At 41.2% G+C, this 24276-nt stretch overlaps 1 protein-coding gene across 1 annotated transcript in view; it reads right to left on the reverse strand.

Moving 5' to 3' along the window:
- KCTD1 (potassium channel tetramerization domain containing 1) overlaps window positions 1-24276 on the reverse strand; it is a 110431-nt gene that overhangs the window by 83774 nt on the left and 2381 nt on the right. The window lies entirely within an intron of this gene.

The raw sequence follows: 24276 nt of genomic DNA on the forward strand, positions 1-24276 counted from the left end.
CTTTCCTAGCCCTCATTCCTTACATCTTATGTCTTCAATTTAGATTCAAAATCTGAGGGATGGTCATAACCCACTCATCTTTGAAAGTTCATCTATGAGACTTTTCAGCTAAAGAGAAGGGCACACACACTTTAAAATGTGGTGCTCTGAGAAGAGATTCGTACAAAACAGTTCATGGCCATTTCTAATCACTTCCATAGAACTACTGAAAAACAGGATAAAATTGCATGTGCAGAAATATTTGAAGGTGCATTCCTGTGAGCCACTTATGGACATTTCAGAATAAGAATGGCTTCACCATGTAATATTTTCTGCACGGGATGGAAGATTTGGGATTTCATGGTTTGATATGAATTAGATGATATAATCCAGAAGTAAGAGGAAGTAATATGGGAAAAGAGCAATTCTACGATGTGACCAGCAGTTCTTGAAATATATAGCAAAAAACCAGAACAATATTAGAAAACAATGTTGTTTCTACTGCATCTTTTCCCATAGAGATAGTGTAACTCAAAACTGCTGGGTGGACACTCAGATAAATTTACCAGCAAAGATGCTATCCTTTCTGTCACAAGAATAAGCATATAGTACACGTTATAGAAATATATTTTTTAAAATGCATATCATTGTAATGAGCTACTTTCCCCTCAAGCAAGCTTAAGGTACTATTTATGGGTTTATTCAAGGGTATCCTCTGCATGTAGGTAGCTTAGGTAACATTTGAGGTAGCTTAGACTAAACATGTTGATTGGCCCAAGGTCACACAGTGATTTTCATATGGAACAAATATATAAATCCAAGTATTCTTACTTCAGGTCTGACACTGGCACCATTTGCCACACGCAGTGCATAGGTCCTTAGCCATCACTCTCTGAAATACAGAAAAGACTTGTGGTTGACTAGATAGGATAAAGGAAATTCATAATGTTCCTAAGCCCAGGAATAGGCATGGGAATTTCAGATTTTTTTTCTCTCACCACAGCTGCTACAATTCACCAAGAATTCCCCCCAGCCAGAATTCTGGGACCTGTAGCCAAAAATCCAAGTCCTTAAGAGGAGTTTTAGCACAAACACATGAGGCCCAGCATGCCGTTCTCTGCAGCAAAGGGAGAAAGGAGGTTGGGCTTGCTAAGCTTCTTGGGAATGACAAAGGGTTGTGGGTCTGATAATTTTTTGAGAGTTGCCATGTTCAGAGTCTAATGAGCAGACTACCAGTCCAACGACCCCTTGTAGTTCCCATGGAGCAAGTCCCACCTATCCTCTCACTCAGAGGCAGCATCATAGTCTGAAGAAACATTCATTTCCCAAAGAATCCTCAGAACATCCTCACATATTTTCCAGGCACAAGGAAGAAACATTCCTTCAATCAAGCACAGAGTGGGGCTATAAACACTGGCCCTTTAAAGGCAATCATGCAGGAGAGGCAAAGCTTTTGACAATTTTTGATAATTCTAGACAAGGCAACCTTAGGTCTTGGTCACCTGCATTCCCTTCCTGGAGCAGAAGCTTGTTAATATACCCTATGCAGTCCAGAGTACTGAAGGTTACTGTGACCTAGCTGGGTTCCTATTTTACTGGACTTCTTCTATCTGTTCTATTTTCTTTCAATTGTTTGGTTTTTGAAAACTACATAATGCTTTTGCATTTTGTACTACTACTGAGGGGTTTTTGTTCTGTTTTGTAGGGTTTTTTGTATGATTTGTATGATTATATCATTCTGTTGTGTGATTTTACTTAGTTAATTGCTTAGAGGTCTTGGGCTACTGGGTTGCAGGGGAAATGAAATCAATAAATATGATGCAATTGAAGTGGGAAGTATACTGTTCTTTGCCACTCCTAATCCCTACCACAGAATATGCTCAGTAATGGGCTATAGCCTGTGTTTCATTTGCATTTGAAATAGGCTATAGAGTTGGCAGAACCAAGGTGAAGCTACCATAGGCATCCTTCAGTCTCGAGAGACTATGGTAACATGCTCTGAATCGAGGAGTGTCCTCTCCAGAGCATGAGGCCTGGGTAAAGTATATGGAGGATAGGTTGTTACCCAAGCAGCAAATCCCCCCTCTCCATGCTGCTGAAATATTCCAATGGAAAGGCAAGAGCCAATACAACTGGTTCCAGCAATGTCGCAGGAGTTGGCAGAATGACACAAACTGCCTTCGGGACTCCAGCTCCGGATTTTGCCTCTAGTCTAGGTTAACTCCTGAAGCCTTTTCCATCAGTGGATATAGCCACAAGGCAGTGGAGGTTTGAAATCGGAGTTTTCCTTCTCCTAGATGGGCTGCCTTCCATGGCTGACGAGCCCCACCTACCTGGCAGGTGAAGCTAAAACATGGGTTTTTTCATGGACAGAGTCCTTTCCATGAGCAGAGAAGAACACGCAGCTTCACACCTATGGCAGTGCACTCTATGCCCCTCAACATGTACAATGGAAGACTTAACGTTAACTGCTCCGAATGCTCTTGATGTTGCCTGTTATTGAGCAAACATTATCTGGTGCATATATTAATTGTAAAAACAAAAAACAAAACAAAGAAGAACTATTTGGATCTGGCATGGGTTAAGCCACTGATCACTTTCAGCTGCTTCAGGAAACGGCATGGGCTTTGTCAAGATGGGGAAAGCACTTGGGGAGGATCATGTCAACTACCTCAGTCATCTATTCTTCAGAGAGTGATCAGAGCTTCAACAGGCACTTCAGCTAAGGACTCCATCTTTAAAAGGAAGATGTAATCTTATATCATTCCTTGTTCTCTGATTGCCCCAGATAGACTATTTGGAAGGCAAATTGAATAATTCTGTTGGTGCTCATCAGATATTTCATGTCAGAAGATGTTTTCATCCAGGGCAATGGTGATGTGGAGAGAAGTGCTTTTTTGACACATTCTGCCCCCCCCCCCATGCTGCCTGTTAGGACAAAACTAATTCTGCTTGTCATTATGGCAATTTTTATTCAGGCAGCCTGTTTCTCAACCACAATCTACAAAACAACAGTGAAACTCCTTTTTGCCTGCAGCAATCAAGTGTGTATTTGTAGCATAACAGCACAAAAATAAAATATATTAAATAAAAGTAATTTGCTTTGGACTCAACACATTGTCAGCAGACATTCAGAATAATTATTGCTATCTGATTCTTATATCTAGCAGCTCTATATCAGCAGTTTCTGAATTGTGTCCTGAAACCCCCTAATACAGATCTGGGAAACATATGGGCCACTGATGCCACTGGACTGCAACTCCCATCCACCTTAGTCAGCATATCAAATTCTGATTATGACAAGAGCTGCAATCTGATAACATCAGGAGGGCCATATATTGCTGACCCATGAAGAAATAGATGACAGCTTATAGATTGTCCTTCAAACTGGCATTGGACCATGATAGCACAAGAAGCAAAGAAAAGGATGCTGAGTAAAGGAAGAAGATTCTAGTTGCTAAAACAGGGGTAGGGAAATTATAGTCTTCTACAATATATGTTGTTGCACATTAGCTTCCATTATCTATGACAACTAGCTATGCAGACTGGAGTGTATGTGATTTAGAGTAGTGGTTCTCAAACTTGAGTCCCCAGGTGTTCTTGGACTGCAACTCCCAGAAACCCTGGCCAGCAGCAGCAAATGGTGAAGGCTTTTGGGAATTGCAGTCTAAGAACATCTGAGGACCCCGGTTTGAGAATCACTGATTGAGAGGTCAACAACATCTGTAACATCTGGAGGACCACAGGTTCCCTCACCTCAGAACAAAGCAAAACACAGGAAGTACTATACATGAATACTCAGTTAGTGGTCTCTTACGGGCAGGAAACAAAACATGAAAAGAAAGGAAAAGAAATTAGAGACTACTTTTTGTTTCCCATTACTTAACCATTTTCATGAGGTGAGTAAATACAGCAGGGTGTTATACAAAAGCATTCACAATGATTCTTTTCTGGGGTTGGGGGGGTAGGGAGAGGCTTCAATAGCATGCTTCCAACCCATAGCACATGTCACTCCTACATAGTGTGTTTGCCTGTGTACCTTAAAAACTAGCATAGAATTATGGGGCAGGAGGAGAGGTTTGGTCTTCTGCCTATTGACCAAATTTTTGAGAAAAATGTTTTGACTTTTGGAAGTTCATCTCATAGTTTACCTGACCTTTTTGTTCCTTTTAAGCCGGCCTCACAAAGGTTTGGTTTTTGTTTCCCCAAGGGCTTCTGGTTCAGTTCTTTTTGTCTTCTTCTACTCTTTCCTTCCTGCTACATTGTTGTTTTAGGCCCATGCATACCTTCTGTGACTCATTATGCTAGTGCTTAAGCAGTCCCATGCTGAGTCAAAGGAGTTTAATTTCCTTCTCTTCTTTTCCCCTTCCCCCAGTGTTCAAAGCATTTGTTGAAGTATATTTTACTTCCCCTAAACACAAGGTAAGAAGCCATATGTCTCTCCAAGGGTTCTAGTTTTTTTTTTCTTTTCTTTTGTAAGCATGGGAGTTATCTCCTAACTCCTTTAATCCTGGATCTTCCCAAAGGGTTCGCAGGTTTAGACATGCTATAATGCTATTCCATTCACAGAGCAAAATACTACACATGTTTACTCAGAACTAAGTCCCAGTGTGTTCAGTGGGGCACTTTTTTTGGGAGATAAATGTGCATGGAATTGCAGCTGTAAAGGATGAAAGAGCAGACTATCCAATACGGATCTCAAGTCATCTGTTGGAGCAATGAACACATCCCTCAGCAAAGGTACTGGAAAGGTGGACTGAGTACCCTCAGTGATTAATTCAGGAAGAATAACATGGTGTGTTCAAAGGAAACTGTTACAATCATGTGCAGAATACTAGCATCAGGTTTACTAATGGCAGTATGGGAGTATCATTGAAGATTTCAGGAAGTTCCATTTTAAAATTCCCCTTTATTGCTGCCTTCTGATGAGTGAGTGAGTCTTACAGCAGCACCATTTTGATAATTCCTGTGGGAAGGGACTAGTCTTTCTTGTCCTTCTGGAATCTCACGCTATACATGCTGCTGCTCTCCCATCCAGTTACTGTCATTCCCATCTCATGTACAGCACAGCGTGCAACATGTCCCCTGTGCTTTGCCCAACCTACCCCCTGAGCCCACCAATTCCAACTGACTCTGGAAGCTAAGGTTGGGCTTGGTTACTGTTCAGATAGGAGATCACCAGGGATACCAGGGATTTTCAGGCTATGGAAGGAACCTCTCTGAAATCTTGGAGAGCTGCTGTCAGTCAGAGTTGAGAATACTGGGTAGATGGACCAATGATCTGGCTTCCTAGATTCCAGGAGGGTATCTATTGCTGGTCCATTGCAATAAAACAAGAAGCCATGTAAGATGTTTCTAATAACATAAGACTAGAGTCCACTTCACAGAATGCATGAAGCTTTATCCTCTGTTGGCACAGACATTATAAGCTGCATACACAACCCTATCTGTGGATCTGTGGGTTTTATGTGGCTTATAGTCGGAAAATAGTGCAACTGAAGACTGATTTTAAGCTCTTTCAAGGAAGGACCTTAGCCGAATATTGGAATAAGTGATATTGTGTGAACATAATTAAAGTTCTCTCAGCTATGTACTTTGCTGTCTCATCAGTTGTTTGTGAGATTGAGACCTGTCTACGTTTATGGTCTGCTGAAACACAAAGCACTGAGTCTTCTGTCCTATAATGGGCACGGCTTGTTCCCAGAGCCTGTATGAGGCCAGAAGTTCAATTTTAACTTTCAAACAGCTGTGCTTCTTAACATCTACTTTTTCTTCTTGGATTTTTTAAAAACTAGGTAGGAGAGCTGTAGGAAAGCCCAAGCTGTCAATGTGACTTCGTTCCTCCACAAAAGGACTGTGAAACAGAGCTTTGCTTGCTCTGGTGTCTACCAGTCCAAAGGAACCTTTCAAACTGCCAAGAGTCTGCACAGATAACAGGAAAACTAATAAAATGTAAGATAACTATCAATATATGCATAATGCCTTTCTCTCACAGCTCTAGATCTATGGACATACAGCCTTCAGACTGAGTCCCTGAGCTTCACTTTAGAACCTAACTGATGTTAGAATAGCAGCCAGCACTTATATTTCATGAATAGTTGGGAATGAATACTGTCCAGTGGGGCTAAACTATCAGGTGAGCTTCTGGGGAGTGGTTTCATGGCGTGCCTTAAGAAAGATGTTTAAAACTTAAGGAGAGGTGTTTGCAATCATACTGTTGTGAAGGGAATTCTTTAACTACGCAGGTGTCTAAAGCACCTCTCTTGAGACCTGTAGTCTTGCTGCCTATGCTGCTAAGGTTCATAAGTCACAGTGTGGAAACATCTTTGTGTGCCTGTTGCACATTTTGAGAGGCATAGTGCAAATGTACCCAGATACGTCAGCATGGATGTTCCCTCTGCTTCTTTTGAAATTACTTTGATGAAGGAGTAGATAAGATGCTCATCAAATTTGCAATGATATCAGTCTGGGAAGGATAGCTAACATCTCGGAAGACACAGTCAGGATTCCAGACTACCTTGACAAACAAAATGAATTTCAACAGTGATAAATGTACAGTGTTATATATAGGCAAGAAAAATCTGATGCACAAATGTAGGATGGATGACATCTGGATCATCAGCATTGTGTGTGAAAAGGTCCAGGTGCCACAAGGTAAACAAGAGTCAAGAGTGTGATTTGGCCACTACAACAGCAACAATAAAAAAGGTCATGCAATTTTGGGCTATCCAGATCACAGAAAATAATAGGGACACTCTGTTTTGGTCAGACCTCACCTGGAATATTATATTCATTTCTGGACAGTATAGTTTAAAGGGAAAAATGTCCAGAGGAAGCAACCAAGATGGTAAAATGTATTTTATATTTTATTATTTGGATTTTATATTGTTATTATTTGGATTGCTGTTAGCTGTCCAGAGTAGACTTCAGTCTAGATGGGTTGGGTATAAATAAATAAATAAATAAATAAATAAATAAATAAATAAATAAATAAATAAATAAATAAATAAATAAATAAATAAATAAAAATAAGGAGAGATTGAAAGGTATAACCATTTTCAAACAACTGAAGGACTGTCAGATGGATAATGGAGCAAGCTTTTTTCCTGCTGCTGCAAGGGTAGGATATGAACCAATGGATTCAAATTCCAACAAAGCAGAATTTGGTTAAACATTAGGAAGCGGTGAAACAGACTACTGTACCTTGAAAGGCAGCAGTCCCACCTTCAGTGGATATATTTAAATATACAGTACGTTGAATAGCAATCTGTGTGGGGTGTTTAGCTGTGGATTCCTGCATGAGAAGGGATTAGGTGAACCCTGGTGTTCCCTCCAACTTGGCAGTTCTATGATTCTGAGAAGTAGGCAGTGCCAGTAACTCTGTCTGTGAGATGCAGGTAAAGATTGTACCTCCCATTCCAGTTCCCCAAATCACCTGGCCATCATGCCCTCTGGCCCTGCTGCTTGGAAGACTCAAAGAGCTGCAATCTACACATGTAACATTTGCAAGCTTTGGATGTGGGAAAATAATCTCTGCCACATCCTAGGATTGATGAGCACCAGCAGTATAATGAAGAACAAATGAATGTGGCTGGTGTTTTGTGGACTTCTTTTCTTTTCCACCATGCTTTCTTGTCCTATCCTAACTGGAGCATGTATTGGGGAGAGCAGCTATTCCACTGCCCTAGCAGCAGCACACATCCAGCCCTGGCATAATTGCAGCAGAGGAGTGCTTTGTTAAACACATGGGTTTCTTCTTCACAGGATTTAATTTTAGGAAAGGGTGTGACTTGCAGTCTGCAATCAGAAAATCAGCACAGTACTGTAAAGGCACCAAATAATTATTTCTGCCTCCAAGTAAACAACACATCATAAGGCAAGATTGCATTTAAAAGCATACCTTATGAGTGTTCTCTACAAAGGTTTTTATTTCTGAAAAAGTAATTTTTGATTAATACATCGCTCAGAAGAGAGTGTTGTTTAGAAGAGCTTAAAATCATCTGAGAGTAAAACTTTTATATCTGCCAAGATATAAATAACAGATGAATAACAGATGACTTCCAATTTTACTGTATGTCAGAAAATTGTTTTAAAATATTAGGGATATGTGTGTATGATAACTGTTGGGTAAAAGAACAAATCAAGCCTTTTGCTAGATTTATAAAATATTCACACAGTCTCTTAGATACAAGATGTCAGAGAGCCCCATTTCTTAACTGAAAATCTGAGGGAATCCATTGATTTGCAGTGACTGTTTTATCCTGCAGCAGCTTCACCTGTAGTGGAAAACACTCCTGAGTGGCAGGAATTGTCAGAACACTAGGAGGGAGGTGATAAGGGGATATAAACTCCTCTTGGCCTCTGTTGCGGAACAACTCAGTCAGACTGTCTCTTATTAGTGCTGCTTATTCAGAAGAGCATTAGATTCAGAAGAGCATTAGAGAATAGTAGAGCTGAAATAGGTTTGGTTTTTTTTGGTCTAAAATTCCCAAAATCCCAGAAAGAACATGGCCAGAAGCAATATTAGCTGTGGAATTCTGAGATTTGTAGTCCAAGGACAAATGGTAGCCATTTCTGAGGAACACTGAAGCCATGCAGTGATACTGTGAATGAGATTTGAACATCTAATTTCTTTTCTCTTTTCTTATTTATCTCTCATTTTCTTCTTCCCTACAACAAGGTAGACATTAATTTTCTTTAATACAAGAAACAACATGGAGCTTCAACTGTATATTTGGTACCATCTGCATAAACTGTGCTTTACAAAAGGCAGTGCATGACCTAGAAGTGTCTCTGTCAACACAGACATAATGGAGATAACAAGGCATAAGAGTTGAAGGGCTGGACAGACTGGGGAGACTTTTGTTTAAAACCTCTATTTGGCAATGATGGTGGCATGATCTTGGTGAACTTGGGCCATCAATCGTGTTTAAGTCTGACTTATCTCACAAGATTGCTGAACAGTTGTGTATGGGGGATGGGAGAGACCATATATGTTACTCTCAGCACCTTGGAAGAAAGGAAAGGTAATAATTAGGGCTCTGCATCAAATTTGACCAAAGTCTAATTATTAACCATTTTGGTTTGATTTGTAAATGGCCCAGACTGGAGAAGATCTGGTCTGGAATGAAGTGAATTTACAAATTGGTTTGTGCCCAGAGCACAAATCAAATCAGATGCATCATATTATAGTAGTATGAAAAAAGGAAACATAACAAATATTAAAGGTGCTTAGTATATAAAGCCATAAAGCTATCCACCTCAAATTGGCATGTTTACCTCCTTAAAATCTATAATGTCTCTAAATTTCACATGCCATCAATGCACAAGCAAAAAGGTTATAGTCATTTGGTTTTCCAATGCAAGTAAGTCGAATGCTTACAAATAAACTTGGATTTCAGGTATCAATTTCTTTTGGGTGAAAGATAAATCTCTCTTGACCATACTAGAACCCACTCTAAAGATCTGCATCGACTTCTGAATCAAAGAGGGGAACCTCATGCCCGGCCCAATAATAGTCAAATGACAATGATCTCAGTCAGACAATCACAATATGTTTCACTCTTTTCTGAGGTAGGAGTGGAAGTAAGCAGGAGAAATAAAGGAAGTGAGGTCTTGTCAATTAGTTGCTTTGCTGTTCAAAACTACAGAAAGTTTGGAGACTGCCTTAAACACTAGTAACTTGTATTGGGCATAAGCATTTGTGGAGTGCAACCCACTTCATCAGTAGGTAGTGAAGTGGGGTACAAGCAACAAAAGCTTTTGACAAGTAAAACACCGTCATATTTAATGTGCCACAAGGCTCTGATGTTTTTGCTGCAACAAATTAATACGGCTAAACTTTCTTGAATTTTTTGCAATTGGTAATTATAAAGAAAAATTAACCCAAATTGCTAGTTTAAAAAAAAACAAAAATTAACTGTTATTGCAGGTTTCATTAGAAGCAGCTTGCATAATTTGTTAACTGACTTATGGGTTGGCCCTGTTCCCCATTTTATATACGTTTTATTTTTAAATTACTCTATCAACCTGAGAGTCAACAGCCAAAATCCTATTCCTTGTTGCTACATGCTGTCAGGTCACCTCCAACATGTTAACCTTATAAATGAATGATGTCTAGAATTTTCTGTCTCAAACAGCCTTGCTCTGCTCTTATAAACTCAAACCTGTGGCTTCCTTTAGGAAGTCAGTTCTTCCTCTTTCCCCCCCCCCCCGCCCAAATATTCAGGTTCCATTATTTTCCTGTTGTTGTTACTGTTGTTATGTGCCATCAAGTCACCTCTGACTTATTATGATTCTATGAATAAGCAGTCTCCAAAATGTCCTCAACTGCCCTGCTCAGCTCTTGTAGACTCAAATCTGTGGTTCCGTTAAGGAGTCAATCCATTTCACATTTGGTCTTCCTCTTTTCCTGCTGCTTTCCAGTTTTCCTTCCATTATTTTCTTTTCCAGATAATTCTGCCTCAGTTTCATCATTTTTTGCTTCCACAGGTAGTTCAGGTTTGATTTGTTCTAGGAACCACTTGTTTGTCTTTCTGGCAGTTTAGGGTGTCTGCAAATCTCTCCTCCACCATCATATTTCAAATGAATCAGTTGCTTTCCTCTTTACTGTCCAGATTTCATACCCATACATGGTGACTGGGAAATACAAAAGTGCAGATGATCTTGGTCTTAGTTTCAGGTGACACATCCTTACACCTGGTGACCTTTCCTAATTTCTTCACTGCTGCTTTTCTGAGTCACAGTCTTTCTCTGTTTTCTCGGATACAGTCTCCCTTTGGACTGATGACTAGAGATTGGGATATTCATATTTGTATACAAATATCCCTGCACAGGTGGTGTTAATGAGGGTCCACCCCCATGGGGCCAGATGGTCCCCTCACCAATCTGCCATGGATCCGGACAGAGCGATTCTACCAATGGCTCCGCTGCGCATGATCCACTTGCCACTCTTTGACCTTGCAGTGAGGCTTCTCCTCCCACCTCCTGCCAGGAATGTCGAGCAGATTGGGCACTGAGGAGCCATTGGTAGAATCACGCCATCCACATCCGTGGCAGATTGGTGAGTGGACCGTCCGGCCCCATGGGGTTGGACCCTCGTTAACGCCACCTGTGCGGCGATATTCATATACAAATGCCCCCATCTCTACTGATGACTGAGCCAAGATAGACGAAATCTTTCACTATTTCAATTTTCTTCAGTGTCAACATTAACGTTGTGTAGTTCTTCTGTAATCACAATTTTTGTCTTCTTCACATTCAAGTAAAGTCCTGCTTTGGCATTTTCTTCTTTCATGTCAACTAAAAGTCATTTCATGTCATGCTGCTTTCTACCAGCAAGATGGTGTCTTCAGTATGTCTTAAATTATTGATGTTTCTTCCACCTTTGTCTGAATCTAGTCCAGCGTTCTGAAAGGTGGCATAGAAATTCAATAAATAAATAAAAACTTAAATAAGTTGTAGCATTCTCCCAATTTTTGGGAGCATATGAGCACATTCAAGCTAGCAATAAATTGTGGCACAGACAGTCTGTTTACAAGGAAGGACCAAAAGTTACAATTTGGCTTATGCTGAGTATCAGGATTTTTAGCCAGTGTGGTGTAGTTAGTAGGGAGCTGGAAACAATTTGAGAGCAGCAGTGGCAAATTCTTTCCTTGAGCATCTCATGTCCTTCAAAAATTCTACTAAGCTTGCCATAAGTTGGAAACATCTTGATGGCACAACCTTGCGCTACAAGTTGACCCCCTCAATTTTTCCAGCTTAATTCAGTTGCACTGCATACATTGCCATGCTTTCTGAAAACAAGCCTTCCAAAGTGGGGAAGAGACTAGCAACTGTAATTAGTCAGAACAGAACAAAGTATGGTTTGCCAGAGAAAGCGTAGTTTTGCTTGATTCTATCACCTCTAACGTACAGTTTACTCAACACTGTTGAAGTGTGTATGCTTTTTTTAAACTACAACTCTCAAAATTCTGCAGGAGGATTCTGGAAAGTATAATCCAAATCAAGAAAGTGAATTTTCCAACCTCTGCTGTTTTCTCCCGAGTCCATATATTTCCTAGGAAGGTTCCAGTCTTCTGTGTGAAATGCAGTTATCTGTGGGCTGCTTTCAGAAATCTCCTGCTTGGAGAAGGGACACAATTTCCAGTGTCAGGTGATAGCTTCCAGCTGGAAACCATACCCTGTCCAGCTGCCAGAACTGCAGAGGTTGCTACAGATCTGCCAATAAGTGGAAATCTCAATTTCAAGACTGAAGGCATCCCAGCCAGTGGGTATCATATTCCATGTAATGTCTGCGGAAGCAGTGTTGGAAAAGGGGGGTCTTTCCTTGGGAAGAAACCTAATTTATGTCACACAAAATCCAGAGGTGGAATACTAAATCCTGGCTGCATCCAGCATTTGAACAGCTCTAGCTCTTCCTGGGGTGCATATGAGGTAACACACTAATGTGAATGAATCTCCAAAGAAGATTAGCCCTGCCCACAGCTGGCTGGAATGGTTGACTATAGAATCCACTGACTCACAGACTTTCATGAGGAGTCTGGTAAAGACTTCAGAAGCACAAGATGTTCTGCTTGAGGACAAAGGGCTGAACTCTACAATCATCAGGACCTTTTCCTTCCCAAATCTCCATGATCGTTGTTTTTCCGGTTGGCTACAATGCAACAGAAGGTCCCACTTCACAGACAGCCAAACTCTGCTGTAATTTTTACATCAAACACATACAGAGCTCATTGCAGTAGGTGGGATGATGAGAAAAGCAATCCGAAAGTAGGTAGTGTGTATTTATCCCAGATACACTTCATGGAACTCATATATAATATGATTTTTGACCATATTATATATGAGTTCATGGAGTGTGTCTGGGATAAATAAATGCTACCTACTTTTGGATTGCTATTCCGATCATTCTAGCTGGAGGATGATAGAAATTGTAGTACATAACATTGGGAAAGGAGGATCTAAGAAACAAGTCTATTTAGTGATACAACATTTGAGAATTCAGCGTATTAGCACAAAACATCTCTCCTGCCTTTTCCCCCAGCCCTCAGAGATACATGCAATTTGATTTAATTTACTTTTGCAGCAGTAAAGCTTCCTGATATTAGGGATAGGCCTAAAACACAAAAGAAGCAATCCATGTTCTTTTAGCAACTGCTAAAACACAATTGATTTGTGTTTGCAAAAGCAGGGTACATGAAATTTTCATGTTTCTTTCGTGTTTTCTCTTTAATGTAAGCTTTTGGTGCCCCCTCACTTTTATCTGCCAAATTATTTCAGAAATGTTTTATCCAATACCACTGCAAAGCCTGTCAGCATCACCAATCAATCAGAAAATCTGGAGGGGGGGGTGAGCATTCTGAATCTGTAAAATGGGCTGGAACCCAGTGAGGAGTGCTCTTTTGTTCAGCCATCCCAGGTGGGATTATTATGGACCATGTTCCTGGTGCTCTCTGTCTTGGATTGCCTGCACTTTCATTTTGGATTCTTTTTTTGTCTTGATTTTTTTGGGAGGGGGTATTTCCACTCCCCTCAACCTGTTCTTCTCTGGATTATTTTTGCCACTGCCAGGCAGCCTTCTTGTGCCACCATGGAATTATGTTTTTGATTCCTCTCCTCTGATTTCTTTAGATATTCCCTACCCCTTTCTTTCTTGCTCCCTTTCCCCTCTTTCCTAGATTAATTTTACTTTTGCTTGTCTAGTCTGCTGCTGCCTACGGTAGTAGGTGGGAAAGAAGTTTCCCCATAGTGGTCTTGGTTTGCAATAGGCTTTTGATTGCTTTTTTTTGGCTCTGATTTATTTGCTTGCTCACTTTTCTTGTTTTTTTGGCAGATAGAACTGTGTTGTATTTTTTATTTCACTACTTTTCTCCATGCGTGCTTTTCCTGTTTGTTGGTTTAAAATTGTTACTTGGTTAATTTTCTGTGAATTTGTTCTGTTAAAAATGCCTTGCATTCTTGGAATATTTTTAAGGGTTCTTTAGGACTTTTGCAGTGACAGAAAGCTCAAACAGGGAGACACAAAGCAAATGAGAAACTTTAAAGAGGCTTTCCCTTTCATATAAAATAAAAAGAGTGGTACATGAAAAATCTGAAAACAAAAGAGGTATCCCCTGAAATATTTTGAAATGAAAGAAATAAGTACGGTTTTGCTATACACATCCACACTTGAAATATAACCAACACAAGAATAGGTTTACTTGGAAGTAAGTGTCATTTAGTTCAGTGGAATAATCTTCATTTCTGCTGTGCAAACCCACATAGAGCTTTCTTACTGGAACCCAGTATATAAATATTCTTACCAGCTAACTAAATAAACATACAGTACTTAAGAGGACAGCTTACATAGAGTTATTCCCACTGGAAGAATTTTTGTTTGTTTGTTTTCAGAGAGTAATAATAAGGAAAATGTTTCTTAAGAACAAAAACTCTTGGTTTTAGCAAGGACAAGAGAAAAACTCTCATGTCCAGGATTCCATCTTATACATATTTATTTACTAACAGTGACTTTAATAAGCATTGGGAAAAATATATTTGGAACAGTTGTATAAGAAATAGTTCAAGTGGGCAGTTGAATAAAAGATGAAATAAAGTGCCTGCTAATCTAAAGCCCAATTAAAATTCATACTAGTGACTATAAACATGCTAGTTTCATATTAATAAGATATTCAGAACACACAAATAGAATTTCTTAATAATATTTGACATAAAAGATTTCTGAAATGATCACAAGTTTGAATTGCTCTACAGAATCTTTGTTTGGCTGTGTAAGAGTAAAAATGCATACCTTACACTTGTGAAAACCAAAGGGAAGTTGTTAAAATTAGACTAAAATGTGCATTTTAGATTAATTTATTTCAAACAGGCAAAATGAGATTATAGTCTATGAAAAGTAGGACAAGGGAATAATGCATTTTAATAGAGTAGGGCAAATTAATTCTTGGTGTATTAGCAACTGAGTAATACTAAGATCGACTGAGACTTTGCAAAGAGAAAATGTTGCCCACTGTTCAACCCAGAATAAAAGTCAAAGGCAAACACTTAAAAGAGTTGTGTTTCTCTGTACAAAGACAAGGGACTTTCCTCTCACTCTGGAAGAAGATTCAAGTTGGCTCTATAGCAACAGCAGAAAAGACATCCAAAATAAGTAACAGCAGGCATCTTCAAGGCAATTTTCTTCTGACTCTCTCTTTTTCATTCAAAAGCAGGGTTGGAAACTTGAATGCATTTCAGAAGCAGCAACCCTGTTGCTACAGTATGTGGAATGTTTCTCTTGCTCCTAAAGTTTTTTTTAAAATAAACTTATCATATCCTAATTACTTTATCAAGATCATGTATTTGCAAGAATTTTGGAATTGAGGGAAATTAAGGCTGGTAGATCATATGCCACATTTGGAATTGTGCAAGTATCTCCTTTAGACGTTGTGTACCCAGAAGTAACAATATGACTGTATACCTGGGTTCTAAAACAACCGACTGTCATCAACAGAGTATTAAGGGACACAGACAAAATAATCGTTGGGGTTCAGATCCAAAGAATGAAAAACACAACTTCCAGTTTGGTTTGGTTGTTGTAATATAATCATGGAAACATTTTATAGTGCCATTGAAGTTATTTCCACCAACTACAAATGAGAAAGATTCCAAGCATGATGTATTATTACCGCCTATTACCATCTGTGGCGGATTGCTCAGCTGTGTCCCTATCCAGATGGTGGGGCCCTCACCACTCTGGTCCATGCGCTTGTAATCTCAAGGTTAGACCACTGCAATGCACTCTACATGGGGCTACCTTTGAGATTGAGGCGGAAGCTTCAAATGATGCAGAATGCGGCAGCCAGACTAATTAGTGGAGTGAGAAAATACCAGCACATTTCTCCCATTCTGGCTGCATTGCATTGGCTGCCGATTCATTTCTGCATTGATTTCAAAGTGTTAATGATGATATATAAAGCCCTAAACGGTTTAGGACCTCGATACTTAGCAGAACGCCTTCTCCCACCTAGATCTACTCGAGTCACTCGTCATAGCCAGGAAAGGCGGTTGAGGGGCCTAACACTGGGAGAGGTCCGAAAAGAAAGAACAAGAAATCAGGCCTTCTTGGCAGTGGCCCCTCGACTTTGGAACAGTTTGTTTCAAGTCATTGCTGCTTTCTGCTAGAAAGATTGTGTCATCTACATATTTTCAATTATTGATGTTTCTTCCAGAAGTGAAGATGTTAATTGCTTATACAGTTGTGCCTCGCTTTACGATTGCCCCGCATTACGACAAAACCGCATTATGACGATCTTTTTGCGATCGCAATTGCAATCGCAAAACTATGGTCTAAATGTTTGTGTTTTTTTTGCTTTGCGATGAACGGTTCCCTGGTTCGGGAACCGATTCTTCGCAAAACGATGATTTTAAAACAGCTGATCGGCGGTTTCAAAATGGCCACCAGGCAAACAAAATGGCTCCCCGCTGTTTTCTGGGATGGATTCCTAGCAAGACAGGCAGCAAAAACATCTGCCCTATGGAGGATCTTCGCTGGACGGTGAGTTTTGACCCCATTGGAATGCATTGAAGGGGTTTCAATGCGTTTCAATGGGTTTTTTCGCTTTACGATGTTTTCACTTAACGGCGATTTTCCTGGAACGGATTATCGTCGTTAAGCGAGGCATCACTGTATCTTTTTCCTGCAGCTACCTGTGCCTCTTGAAAATCTGCTCCAGTGGATCAGAGATCCTTCTAGACAAGTAATGGAGGTAGCATATGCACAGAGGTTTTTAGCAAAAAATTACCCACCCTTCCTCTTCTCAAAGTGGTAGCCCTCTGTTGGATCATTAGACCTGCTGTGACCAGACACAGATCTTCTATTCACAGAAAGTCGGTGCTGGATCCAAGCCCATAGATTCATTCAGGGCTTCAATTTCCAATGTTTTGGATGTTGTTTTTGCTTTCCCCCAGGTCTTGAAAGGCTCTGTCCCTTCAGCCCCAACCTCATTCAAAACCGTAGCAACAACAAAAGTTAGTTTCCATTCTCCACTCCCAAAGGACTTTTAAGGCCAAAGACTGCCTCTGGAATGAGAACAAGAATATGTTTATATCTCAGCTCGCACCCCCTCCGAAGCCTCTGGGAAACTCTGATTTACACTTTTTCCTCCAGAGTCTAGACAACAGGTGGGTCTATGCAGCCTTGGGGCCCCCACTTTGCCTACCCTGTTTTAGTTTGCGCAGTTTGTTGACTGCTTACAAGAGGCTATGAGAAACATTTGACTCCTGTTGACAAACCAGTAGACAATTGTCCTGTTATCTCTCCAAGAAAAGACTAAAATGTTTGTGTTGGGTAGGACAAAAAACAGAACAAACCAAACCTGAAAAACTGAACAACAGTACAAATATTTATCAAATGTCTCATGTTGAAAAGAAGAAATAACCTCCTGATATACTAGAACTCAGGAGCTAAATGTGAATCTTAGGAGCTGATCAACTTATGAGCTGATCATATAGGATTCCTGATAACAGGCAAGGGGTTGCCCATGATTGCCAGGCTTCTTTGGTGCTGTCATCTCTCAAGACTTTGAGGCTTGAAAGGCATAAAGGAAGCAAACATGTCATGCCAAGGTAGGGGCAAGTGGGCAAGAGCTTCTACCTGCAACTCTCTTTCTCCCCAGTTATAACCATATGAAATATATGTCAATGGCCATCTAGTGAAAGTGATTGGCAGGACACTTAGAACAAATGAAAGGAAATCATTTTCTTTTCAAAACTCATTTATTCGTGTATTTGCTGCGCTGGGAGGTGGTGATAAGTGCTGGGTTAGGTGCATTCACGGAGGCCAAGTCTCTCCATGGGTACTCATATTATTGATTATAGCTATATGTAATCATTAAAAAACAAGGGTATATGCCCTCAAATACAGGTGCTGCAAGCAAAGATGGAAGATAAGATGCTGCCTATGTGTGGTGACTGGAAGCATACCAGAGATACACCTCTCTAGTATGCTGTAGAGGTGGCTGTGGTCAAATGCAAACAAGCCTAGATGTAATCTGCATGAACCTGTGAAAGCCTCCGTGACTAGTGTTGCCAATAGGTTATGGGAAAATTCATAGGCTAGTTCCTTTTGCACCTTTCATAGGTGCTTGGCAGGTAAAATCAGCAGGTAGAATTCCTTATGGCAAGGAGATAAAACACATGATCCCTTCCATAGGTATACTTGCCAAAGCAAGTCTGTGCCCACTGCCCTTATCATGCATGGATTTCCTGCCTTTCATCACACTTAGCAGAATATCCATAAACATGTCCTATAAGCTACACATACATGCCGCTTTCACTATCAGTAGGGGGGGGATGCAAAGTTTCACTGTTCTCCACATGAAGAGGACTCTTGTGAACATCCCTGCCATCATATTTTCATAAAGTGACAAAGGCAGGGTAGTAAGAATTGATTAAAGAATTGATAACTGTACTGACAGCTATGTTGTAGTCCCATGAGACTGGTCTTTATGTGAAGTTGCGTCTCTTCCAAAAATTAATTACAGGTTTTGTCATTAAAAGACCTGCTCGGGTCTTGTCATCTCAAGAATGTGGCTTCACTTATTGAGCCAATCCACATTAGGTTCTGCATTTTTTCTACTGCCTCCCACTTCTCCTAGCATAATTGTCTTTTTCAGTGAATCTTGTTTTCTCATGTCCAAAGTACAGGAGCCTCTGTTTATATATTTTTGGCTGGAAATGAATAAATATCATCTCTTCAGTTCACACTCATTTTTCTTCAATTTTACTAAAAATATAAAAACTTCGTCTACACAGCAGGGATGATAAATAGCTATTAAGATATTGCTGGATCTATATTTACTAATTTATAAGTAGGCATGCTATGAAACTCTCAGTACATGGTTTAATTTGGAAAGGTATGATTGTTCTTATCTATTTGCTTGCCATGGAAATGTATTGTTTGCTTTTTTAAAAACACAGACTTTGAGATTTTTTAAATGAATGTGCATTAATCATTATGTGTAGGTGCTATGATCCAACTACTGCAGTGTAAAAATCACAATAAAAGTAATTTGTTAAGAAGGAAGCTCTAGCTGGCACTGTCCATACTCCAAGATTAGAAAGAACTGTAAACACAGATACATCTTAGCTACGAGAGAGACCTCTAGTGTGTGTTAAAACATTTTGTGTCATGCTTCAGGCATAATTAATACAACAAAATCACTCCAGTCATTTTGAATATGTGATATTACATTTCAGTAAGTGTCTCTCAGAGTGAATTAGCTTTAAATGTCCTCCTAAGTGTGTGTTTCAACTCAATTGGAATCAGTCTGAAGCCGAGTGAAGATTGGGGGGAAAAAACCCTACAACTTCCTTTCATCTCCAAAGCTTCTGCATTATGTCTGATCAGTGTCAGTGATTTGATTTTACAGCTGAATGACCAAAAGGTCACCAGCATTCTAATTCTTGTGTACAAACCTTTACATCCAGGATCTGAAAGATTCTGCCTAATAGAGGCTTGTGTGAAGGCATTCTGCATGTTTTTAAAAAACAGCTTATTATAAAGCTATCTTATTTGTCCCATAGAATGCTATAGAGGTATAGCATGGGGGAAACAAAAGAGGGTGCAAGGTAGCTATATACTCTTTCACAAATCTGCATGCTTCACCAAGGGAAATCTTGCATTGCAGCCAGCCTTGTGCTGCCAGAGATGAAGATGCTAAATTTTATCTCCATCTGAGCCTGCATTGCTAAGTGTGATTTGATATCTGCATACCCTTTCAGTGACTCAGGACTCTCCACTATGGGAGTGTTTAATTGTGGACATGATCAGTACAATATCTGGCCATATTTTTGCATTTCCATACCCCTTCTATATTTGAATGGCCTACCCTATGAAAAAGTTCCAGACAACTTGAGAGGTTGCACATGCTTGTGAAACTTTAGCCTGACCGAACAATGGTATTGTCTGCTTGAGGACTGTGCTTTATTTGTATGGATTTCTCAAATGGTTCTTCCAGATTCTACCTGGCTAATCTCTATTGAGAACCAATGTAATGTATGAGATAGCCAGACTAGAACTCAAGAAAAATAGGTTCGAATTCCCACTTCACCATGGAACCTGCCAATATAGAGTGTGGCAATGCTAAAGCATTTCTTCAACATCTCCTGTACCTTGAAAACCATACTGGGTCACAAGAAGCTGGCAGCATAACTACAACAGCAAATCCTATTATTCTCTAAAGATGGTGTTGTCATGAGAGGCGTATGCATACTCAGAAACATCTGCACACATCTGCATACAGCAGACGTGTGTACAATCTAGCTGCATAACCGTACACTAGCAGAAATCCATTTCATGTTGTGAAACAGAAAAGAAAGTTTATATTACTCAAGAGGAATGTCTTGGATGGGAATTCTACTATGTGATGTTGTTCTTGTTGTTTAGTCATTAAGTCGTGTCAGACTCTTTGTGACCCCATGGACCAGAGCACGCCAGGCCCTCCTGTCTTCCACTGTCTCACGGAGTTTGGTCAAATTCATATTCACTGTGAGATAGCCACTGTAAAAATTGGAACAGTAGCAAGAAGGCTTTTGGGATGATAAACTAAAGAAAGGTGTGTGTGTGAGGGAAATAAATGAATTGTTGCTGGAAGAATTTGGTGTGTAAACACTACTTCTGGTACCTCACATAGGCTGAGATATATCCTTCTGTGCAATTCCGTATCCATCTTTTTACTTGGCTCCAGTTGACAAACTATAGTAAACTCCAAAGTAAATCATGTCAGTCTGAACAATGCTATCTTACTATAAGATTATTTCTCCTAAAACAGTAGCTCACAGAGTGTGGCTTGTCGAATGCCATCTGACGAGATCACTTTTTTTTTTAAAAAAAAGGAAATTCAAACCAGAAACTTTTCAAACCAGGGTTGAGCATGTCAATCACAATGCTCTGCCTATGCACAAATGATCGTTATTGGTCAGTAACCTGTTCAATATTTGTATGCATAGAGGTTCAACTGCAAGAGCTCCCATGGCAATTTGACATGGTGCCAGTCGTGTGCCTGGTCATGTGCATCCAGCATCTCACTTTGGCCGCTTCTACCGTTGCAGCTCTGCACACGCACCAAAAGGACAGTCCATTATTTCACGTGTTCCAAAAATCCAGTCATGTTCAACATCTGAGCCACTAGGATATAATGGTTCAAAGAGGAGTTTGGCCAAAATAAGACCTTACTTGCCTCCTTTTTCAATGTAATGTTGGACATCTCACATCACCACTCTTCATTTGTGAATTAACAGTACCTTTCTCCTGATCATGCAGACATTTGAAGAAAAAGAGAGAGATGGATGGATGGGTGGATGGAAAAGAATGTTCATAACTAAGCATTATGTTAGTAATTCATGTAGTTAAGAAATTACTTCATTAACTAGCAGCCTGGGTCAAACCATACCTACTCAAAATTAAGCTCAACTAAATTCCGTGTAATTTTTCTAAAATAATTTTGCGCGGGACTGCTGCCTAATGTTAACTATGTGGTTGAAAACTACTCTTTCACAGTACATGCATAGGAATTCTGTATAAAATATTGTTTGTTATACATTTATGAAATGAGAAAGCATATTTTAGGCATATTAGGAAATCCCCTTCTCCTTTTCTCCCGCACCACATTTTGTTTGTTTTTCCAGTTTCAAAGTAGAAGCATTCTTAAGGAGTCTAACTGCTGAGAAGGTAAAAGCCATTTCCCTCATTTTTAATTTGCTCAAACAATCCAAGCATGCTTGGTACCCAGAGGGTATGCTCAAATAAACTTGTATGTGTCTGCCAGCTTTGTTGATTGAAACCAGAAGGCAAACGTTTCTTAGAATGGTGATGTTAAAAACTGTTCTCTTTCTTTCAGCAGAGAAGGAAAAGCTGAAGAAATCAAACAAGCAGTCTTACTTGAACCAAGTAGCTTTCCATGCACTGAGAATGCATAGGGCAGTGGTCAGGGAACAGGGGTAAATTACCCCAAATAGGGTAAAAATGAAAATCCTGGGGGTAATGAGGACGGTCATGGCAGCGCTTCTTCTTTGTATCAGTGTTGTTCGCGCAGAATAGGAAAAGAAGTGGTTTCAAACCCGTAATATAGCCAGGCTAAACGGTGGTGGGCAATGCTGGTGTTTTGTCCTGTGCAGTCAGTTTGAAATAATTGTGATCCCTTGAAACTATTATATTAGTGGCCAAAAGCTGGTTCTGGTTCTTTTTGTCTCGTGTGGATGCTGTTAAAGTAGAGCTTGACACAGCTCTGGCATCCTTAAAATATGCAGGGGGACCGATACAGATACCTGCATTCACACGCTAGATCAGTGTCCTATCAAGGGGGTAATGTCAGTGTATATAAATTTTTTAGGGGCTAAAAGGTAAACAAGTTCCCTGACCCCTGGCATAGGGCATTTTAGCAACATCAGTATTTCTATTTATTAACTTTTGTCTACAATGTTGCCCCAATGAAACCAGGAAAGTCAAAGTCACAGGAAACTTGGCTCCTCAATCTGCTTACTGACCTCATTTTCTTATAGCAACATTCCCAACTGAAGCTTCAGGCCTCAATCCTAAAAATGCAGACTTACATCATGTCCGCCTTGCCAGTCTCAGATCAAGCCTCCATATTTTATGGCCTGCAGTGACTGCCCAGCTTGATCTGAAAGGAAGTGCCCACTCCTCCTCTGATTAGAAGGGATCCTGTTCATTGGACAAAAGCCTTAATCACACCATAATACAGCAGTGCTTGCAAAATGAATCCAGATTTAGACCCTAATGTCGATACACTTCAGGAATAAATGTGTTACAGAGTTTAGGTATGCATTGTTGTTGTTATACGTTAATGTCACTCACTGGTTTCTGTGCAGTAATTAATTTGTGATGCTGTGACTCAACTCTTTTGAGAACCACAATTGGATGTGGAAGCTGTGCTGCCAAATCTCACACTCTGGGGAAGGGAAGGGGTTCACGGAAGCAAACGAACTCGAAAGAACTCTGCATGTGCCCAGAGACATCTTACTCTTTTATCTGGTTTTCAACAGGTAGCTCATAGTGAGCTGGTATCTATGTCTTCAGAAACAAGTCCCACTTTCATTCAATCTCAGTTATTTCCCATGCGCTACCATTGAAATAATCCGGAATTTGATTTATGGCACCAGGTCCGAGCCTCCATGAAGAGGGTCGAGGTTTTCACCCAGGATTCCAGCGTCCAGCTTTTACAACAGTCCTCCCCACCCACCCGATCCATCCCGCCTATTCTGTAGCAGCGGGACTTTGGCCAGCGAGCGAGCGAGCGAGCAAGCTGCCCGATCCGCTCCTAGCGGCGACGAGGCACCGGAGCCCTTGCCCGTTTCTTCGAAGGCGCTCGACGTGCGGGTTAAGGATTGAAAAATCGCTTCCCAACCAAGGCCCTGCTGGCCCTTTAAGAAGCCCGGCCTCCAGCCTGGCAGCCAACGGGAGTCTAATCCCGGACCCGACCCGGCGAGAGAAGCAAGCAGCAAGAAGCCCGCGGGCGCCTTCAGGAGCCTGGCCAGTGGAGGGCAGCCGCGAGCGGCGCAAGAAAGGGAGACCGGGGGCGGGGGGGGGGGAAGAGGGAGAGATGCCGCCTTTCCGGAGTCCAAGCCGCCCCTAGTCCTGGAAGAGGTCCTGCAGCAGCGGCTTGCCGCTCGGGCGCAGGCGGGCCAGCTTCGGCCATTGACCTGCTTGCTTTTTAGTAGCCGACGCCTTGGTCAGAGCAGGAGGCGCCCAGACCCGAGCTGAGGGGTCGGGTCGGGTCGGGTCGCGCGGACTTATCCGTGCACCCGGGGATGAAGGGGGCGGGGTCTTGGGCCAAGCCGGGGGAGAGCCCTCGGCGCGCGCCTCCCCCACCAGACGCGAGCGCGCGCGCCCCCGCCGATTTGCCCAGTGGGGAAGGTGCCTCGTTGCCTCTGCGTGCAAGAGACGGAAGCGCCCTGGGGGCAAAAGCTGAACACAGGCGCCTTCTCCAGCCCATAATGGCGTCTCTCTCTCTCTCTAGCAGCTAGCTGGGGCGTTTCGGGGCGGGGAGAGGCGACGAACAATACTAGCCGGGGCTCCACACGAGTGACCCCCTCCTTTCTTTTCCTTGCCGTTGCCCGTCGGTCCTCAAAAAGAAAGGCGAGAGGGAGGGAGGGAAGGAAGGAGACGAAAAGGCACAGCGAAAGGCGGAAAAAAAAAAAACACCCCATCACACACAGCCACAACCGAACCACCTCAAGCCCGCTGGGGAGAACAACTGCGACGGGTTCCGGGGGTGGGGGGCGCGCGGCGGCTCGGCT

This window comes from Pogona vitticeps, chromosome 4, assembly GCF_051106095.1.
Source record: "Pogona vitticeps strain Pit_001003342236 chromosome 4, PviZW2.1, whole genome shotgun sequence".
NCBI classification, from domain to species: domain Eukaryota; kingdom Metazoa; phylum Chordata; class Lepidosauria; order Squamata; family Agamidae; genus Pogona; species Pogona vitticeps.